Below are 6,179 nucleotides of genomic sequence, written 5' to 3' on the forward strand. Positions count from 1 at the left end.
ACAAATATAACAAAAACTATGGGCTCATATGCAATTTTTTCAGATATAGTATATGAACATATTTAAAATAATAAAATAGTATATATAGTATCACATGATAGTATATGAGACATGTGGGGTAACTACCACCGGGTGGTAGGATGGATTTTTCCTATATAGACACACACATTGTATATATAGACACACACACACACACACATTGTATGGATATATATATATATATATATATATATATATATATATATATATATATATATATATATATATATATATATATATATATATATATATATAGACACACACACACACACTGGTAATGCGTACATATTCATTTTTCTGAATGGTAGAAATATTTTTTAAAAGTTGAGCGAAAATTTTTTACACTGCATTTGCATTTTTTTAAATAAGCGATGTATACTTTTTAGAATGTACTATATGTATTTAGTATTGTTTTCTGTGTGGGAAAGTGTAATGATTAAGCAGAACATTTGGTTTGCTTCATATCGGGCAAGGTATCGGTGATGTCAACATGATGAGGCCATGTGGTTACTAGACCGCCCCAGTACCTGCTCCTTATCAGAGTCGCTGTGAACCATACATAGACGTGCCCATATTAGTTGGCCCTAAAGAATTGGCCCATGATATTTGGCGGTTGTTTGGATTGGATAGCTATCAATAATTTACCTCGCCCCGTGTAGTCCCCGCCTCGCGTCAGGAAAACCTTTGCCAATTTTTTGGCTTCGCGTAAGTAGATATTACTTCTACGTGGGAAAGTCACGATTGGATGCAAACCAAACAACAATGACTTGGCTCCCTGAAAAAAACAGTGACTTGGAAATTTTTTGATCATGCCTTTCCTTTGGTCGTACCAAAATTTTAGTGGGGTTTGTTGGGGTTTAAACCAAATATATCTGGATAGACGAAGAAAGCAATTGGGCTCTTAAGTGACTCAATCATCCGAGTCCAATGGAGTTTTGTATGAAATCCTCAACGTTTACTTGTAGAGATACGACTTTCAACACCCAGGTGCCCCTACACCCTCTATAAACAGTAAATTCAAAAAAAAATAAAACTTTGGGGGCATCAAACACGTATCAACCTTCTATGATCCCGCAAAGTTGCAGCTACAAATAACATTCCAGGAGCCCTCGCCTAAAAAACAAAATCACTATTAGAAGTTTATGTGGGTGATACGTCCATTTTGCATCATGCTTTTCTATCGATATTTATTGCATTATGGGCTGTTGTTACACATTATAGCATAATACTTATGTATTTTCTCTCTTATTTTACAAAGTTTACATGAAGAGGGAGGATTTCGGCAGCTGGAATTCTTGACTGGAAAATGAGCAAATATTAGAGACATATTCTGCACAACTTCAAAAGTCCTGAAACTTTATGGAGAGTCATTTTGGAATTAATAAAAAATATTGGGCGAAGAAAGCACCAGAGTGGGGCCACCAGCCATCCACAAGAGTGGGGGTGCGCCCTACCCCCTGGGCGCGCCCCCTACCTTGTGGGCCCCTGTCAGGCTTCCGGTGCCCATCTTCTGCTATCTGGTGTGTTTTGACCTAGGAAAAAATCAAAAGGAAGCTTTCGGGACAAAGCGCCGCCATATCGAGGCGGAACCTGGGCAGAACCAATCTAGGGCTTCGGTGGAGCTGTTCTGCCAAGGAAATTACCCTCCGGGAGGGGGAAATCGAAGCCATTGTCATCACCAACGATCCTCTCATCGAGAGGGGGTCAATCTCCATCAACATCTTCACCAGCACTATCTCCTCTCAAACTCTAGTTCATCTCTTGTATCCGATCTTTGCGTCAAAACCTCAGATCGGTACCTGTGGGTTGCTAGTAGTGTTGATTACTCCTTGTAGTTGATGCTAGTTGGTTTATTCGGTGGAAGATCATATGTTCAGATCCTTAATGATAATTAATACTCCTCTGATTATGAACACAAATATGCTTTGTGAGTATTTACATTTGTTCCCGAGGACATGGGAGAAGTCTTGTTATAAGTAATCACGTGAATTTGGTATTCGTTCGATATTTTGATGAGATGTATGTTATCTTTACTCTAGTGGTGTTATGTGAACGTCGACTACATGACACTTCACCATGATTTGGGCCTAGGGGAAGGCATTGGGAAGTAATAAGTAGATGATGGTTGCTAGAGTGACATAAGCTTAAACCCTAGTTTATGTGTTGCTTCGTAAGGGGCTGATTTGGATCCATATGTTTCATGCTATGGCTAGATTTATCTTAGTTCTTCTTTCGTAGTTGCGGATGCTTGCGAGAGGGGTTAATCATAAGTGGGAGGCTTGTCTAAGGAAGGACAGCACCCAAGCACCGGTCCACCCACATATCAAATTATCAAAGTAATGAACGCGAATCATATGAGCATGACAAAAAAACTAGCTTGAAAGTAATTCCCATGTGTCCTCGGGCGCTTTGCTTTATATAAGAGTTTGTCCAGGCTTGTCCTTTGCTACAAAAAGGATTGGGCCACCTTGCTGCACCTTAGTTACTTTTGTTACTTGTTACCCGTTACGAATTATCTTATCACACAACTATCTGTTATCGATTATTTCAGTGCTTGCAGAGAATACCTTGCTGAAAACCGTTTGTCATTTCCTTCTGCTCCTCGCTGGGTTCGACACTCATACTTATATAAAAGGACTATGATAGATCCCCTATATTTGTGGGTCATCAAGACTCTTTTCTGGCGTTGTTGCCGGGGAGTGAAGCGCCTTGGTAAGTGGAATTTAGTGAGGGAACATTTATATAGTGTGCTGAAATTTACTGTCACTTTTTACTATGGAGAATAATCCTTTGAGGGATTTGTTCGGGGTATCTTCACCCCAACCAGAAGAGTAAAGAGTTGACCCTCAACCTACTGAACCTACTGAAAATATTTATTATGAAATTCCTTCGGGTATGATAGAGAAACTGCTAGCTAATCCTTATGCAGGAGATGGAACATTACATCCTGATATGCATCTAATCTATGTGGATGAAGTTTGTGGATTATTTAAGCTTGCAGGTTTGCCCGAGGATGAAGTCAATAAGAATGTCTTCCCTTTATCTTTGAAGGGAAAGGCATTGACATGGTATAGGCTATGTGATGATATTGTATAATGGACCTACAACCGATTGAAATTGGAATTTCATCAAAAAAATTATCCTGTGCATCTGGTTCATCGTGATCGGAATTATATATATAATTTTTGGCCTCGTGAAGGAGAAAGTATCGCTCAAGCTTGGGGAGGCTTAAGTCAATGTTATATTCATGCCCCAATCATGAGCTCTCAAGAGAAACTATTATTCAAAAAAATTATGCTCGGCTTTCTCGTAATGATCAATCCATGTTCGATACTTCTTGTACTGGTTCCTTTATGAAGAAGACTATTGAATTCAAATGTGATTTATTGGAACGAATTAAACGCAACTCTGAAGATTGGGAACTCGACGAAGGTAATAAGTCAGGTATAAACCTTAAGTTTGATTGTGTTAAATCTTTTATGGATACTGATACTTTTCGTGAATTTAGCACTAAATATGGACAAGACTCTGAGATAGTAGCTTCTTTCTGTGAATCTTTTGCTAGTCATGTTGATCTCCCTAAAGAGAATTGGTTTAAATATCATCCTCCTATTGAAGTAAAAGTAGTAGAACCTATTAAAGTTGAAGAAACTATGACAGAGGGATTGACCACGGGTAGCCTCATAAGCATCCCATAGCATTTCAAGACATCAGGGCTAGCAAAGGCCCTCGCACCATCCAGACATGATGCCGCCTCCTTGGGCCAGCTGGCCCAAGCAGCCGGCTCTCAGCAGATGGCATACTCTTAGAAGGCGGCCTCGAGGGGCCGACTCCTAGCAGGCGGCCCCTCCTCCCCTCGGAGTCCGCACCCATTCAATACGATGAGACGGGGTGTGGCTACAGGGCCTCCCACTCCCACGGATCACGGAGGAGCATGGTTATAGTGCGGACTGCCCAAGCGGTCACCCGCCTGCCCGGCGCGGCACTGTAGACATGCAACTCATGACGCAACCCTCGTCAGCAGGGACCATGCCCCCACGACGGGCGATCGATACGGCCCGCAGGCGCTGGTCCCTACCTATCTGTGAGCAGCTAGAGGATAGAGCCCCCCCAAGAAGGCGGCCTCAGGGGCGGGCCGACCTCCAGCAGACGGCCCTTCCCTCCTCTCAGAGTCCACACCCCATTACTCCAACGGGACGGAGCATGGCTACAGTGAGCGCACGCCAGGCGTCGGGACTGTAGCCATGTGACTCCCGACAAGGCTTCCGTCATCAAGGGCGAGGCTACAGCAAAAGGCAATCAAGGTGGCCCACAAGCGGTGGGCCCCCACCTGTCGGCCGGATTCCGGCAGCCGGTGGGACCCACTAGGCAGCGGGCCCCAGCAGCCGACAGGGAACCCGGCGACCCTAGACACTGACGTTTGGGTCCTACACCGGCCCTATTACCATTGTACCCCTAGGGGGTAGGCATATATAAACCCCCCCAGGTGCGCCCATGCAAAGGGTTCAACACCCCTGCCATTTACACACACATAGCTAGGAGAAGCAGAGAGCTAGCCTTGTCCTTCTTCTTCCTCCAGCAGAGCAGCTCAAGGAGCAATCTTGTTGCTACCCATTGATCTTAGTCATCATGCGGAGACCCCACAGAGCAGGACTAGGGGTGCTATCTCCTCGGAGAGCCCTGAACCTGGGCAAGACTCGCGTGCGTTCGAGATCTCGCTCACTCCCGCTTCCAGAGCCCGATGACGTACTCCTGTCCCCATCCATGATAAGCCACCCCTTGGCATCTGTCACAAGAATGCTCTGACAAACTATTACTTATAATGTTGATCATATTGTTCCTACCGCTTATATTGAGAAACCACCTTTCCTTGTTAGAATCAAGGAACATGCTAAAGCTTCAACTATGGTTCATAGGAGTTATACTAGAACACCTACACCCCCTAAACAAATTAAAGTTGAACCTAGTATTGCCATGGATCTCTTGGTTGATAATATTGATGAGCATGTTATTTATTTCTATGGTGAAGCTGGTAGGATTTCTAAACCCGATATTAAAGATAAACATAGACTTATTGTTCGCATGCCTGTTGTTTCTGTTAAAATAGGAGATCATTGTTATCATGACTTATGTGATGTGGGTGCTAGTGTGAGTGCAATTACTTTTACCTTATATCAAGAAATTAGGAATGATATTGCACCTGCTGAGATAGAAGAATTTGATGTTACTATTAAGCTTGCCAATAGAGATACTATATCACCAATTGGGATTGTTAGAGATGTTGAAGTCTTGTGTGGGAAAGTTAAATACCCTAATGATTTTCTTGTTCTTGGCTCCTCACAAGATGATTTTTGTCCAATTATATTTGGTAGACCTTTCTTGAATATTGTTAATGATAAGATAGACTGTGAGAAAGAAATTATTACTACAAGTTTTGGGGATACGTCTCATGATTTTAATTTCTCTAAATTTCGTAGACAACCCCATGATAAAGAATTGCCTAGTAAGGATGAAATTATTATTGGTCTTGCTTCTATTGCCATGCCTCCTACTGATCCTTTAGAACAATATTTGCTAGACCATGAAAATGATATGTTTATGAATGAAGAAAGGAATTAGATGAAATATTCTTTAATCAAGGGCCAATTTTTAAACACAATTTGTCTGTTGAAATCCTTGGGGATCCTCCTCCACCCAAGGGTGATCCCATGTTTGAGCTTAAACAATTACCTGATACTTTGAAATATGCTTATCTTGATGAAAATAAGATATATCCTGTTATTATTAGTGCTAACCTTTCAGAGCATGAAGAAAAGAGATTATTGAAAACTCTGAAAAAGCACCGTGTCGCTATTGGATATACTCTTGATGATCTTAAGGGCGTGAGTCCCACTCTATGTTAGCACAAAATTAATATGGATCCTGATGCTAAACAAGTTGTTGATCACCAACAACGGTTAAATCCTAAGATGAAAGAAGTGGCAAGAAATGAAATACTGAAGCTTCTGGAGGCGGGTATAATTTATCCTATTGCTGATAGTAGATGGGTAAGTCTCGTTCATTGTATCCCTAAGAAGGGAGGTATTACTGTTGTTCCTAATGATAAGATGAATCGATTTCACAAAGAATTGTTACAGGTT

Source organism: Triticum dicoccoides, chromosome 5B (genome assembly GCF_002162155.2).
Source record: "Triticum dicoccoides isolate Atlit2015 ecotype Zavitan chromosome 5B, WEW_v2.0, whole genome shotgun sequence".
Lineage (NCBI taxonomy): Eukaryota > Viridiplantae > Streptophyta > Magnoliopsida > Poales > Poaceae > Triticum > Triticum dicoccoides.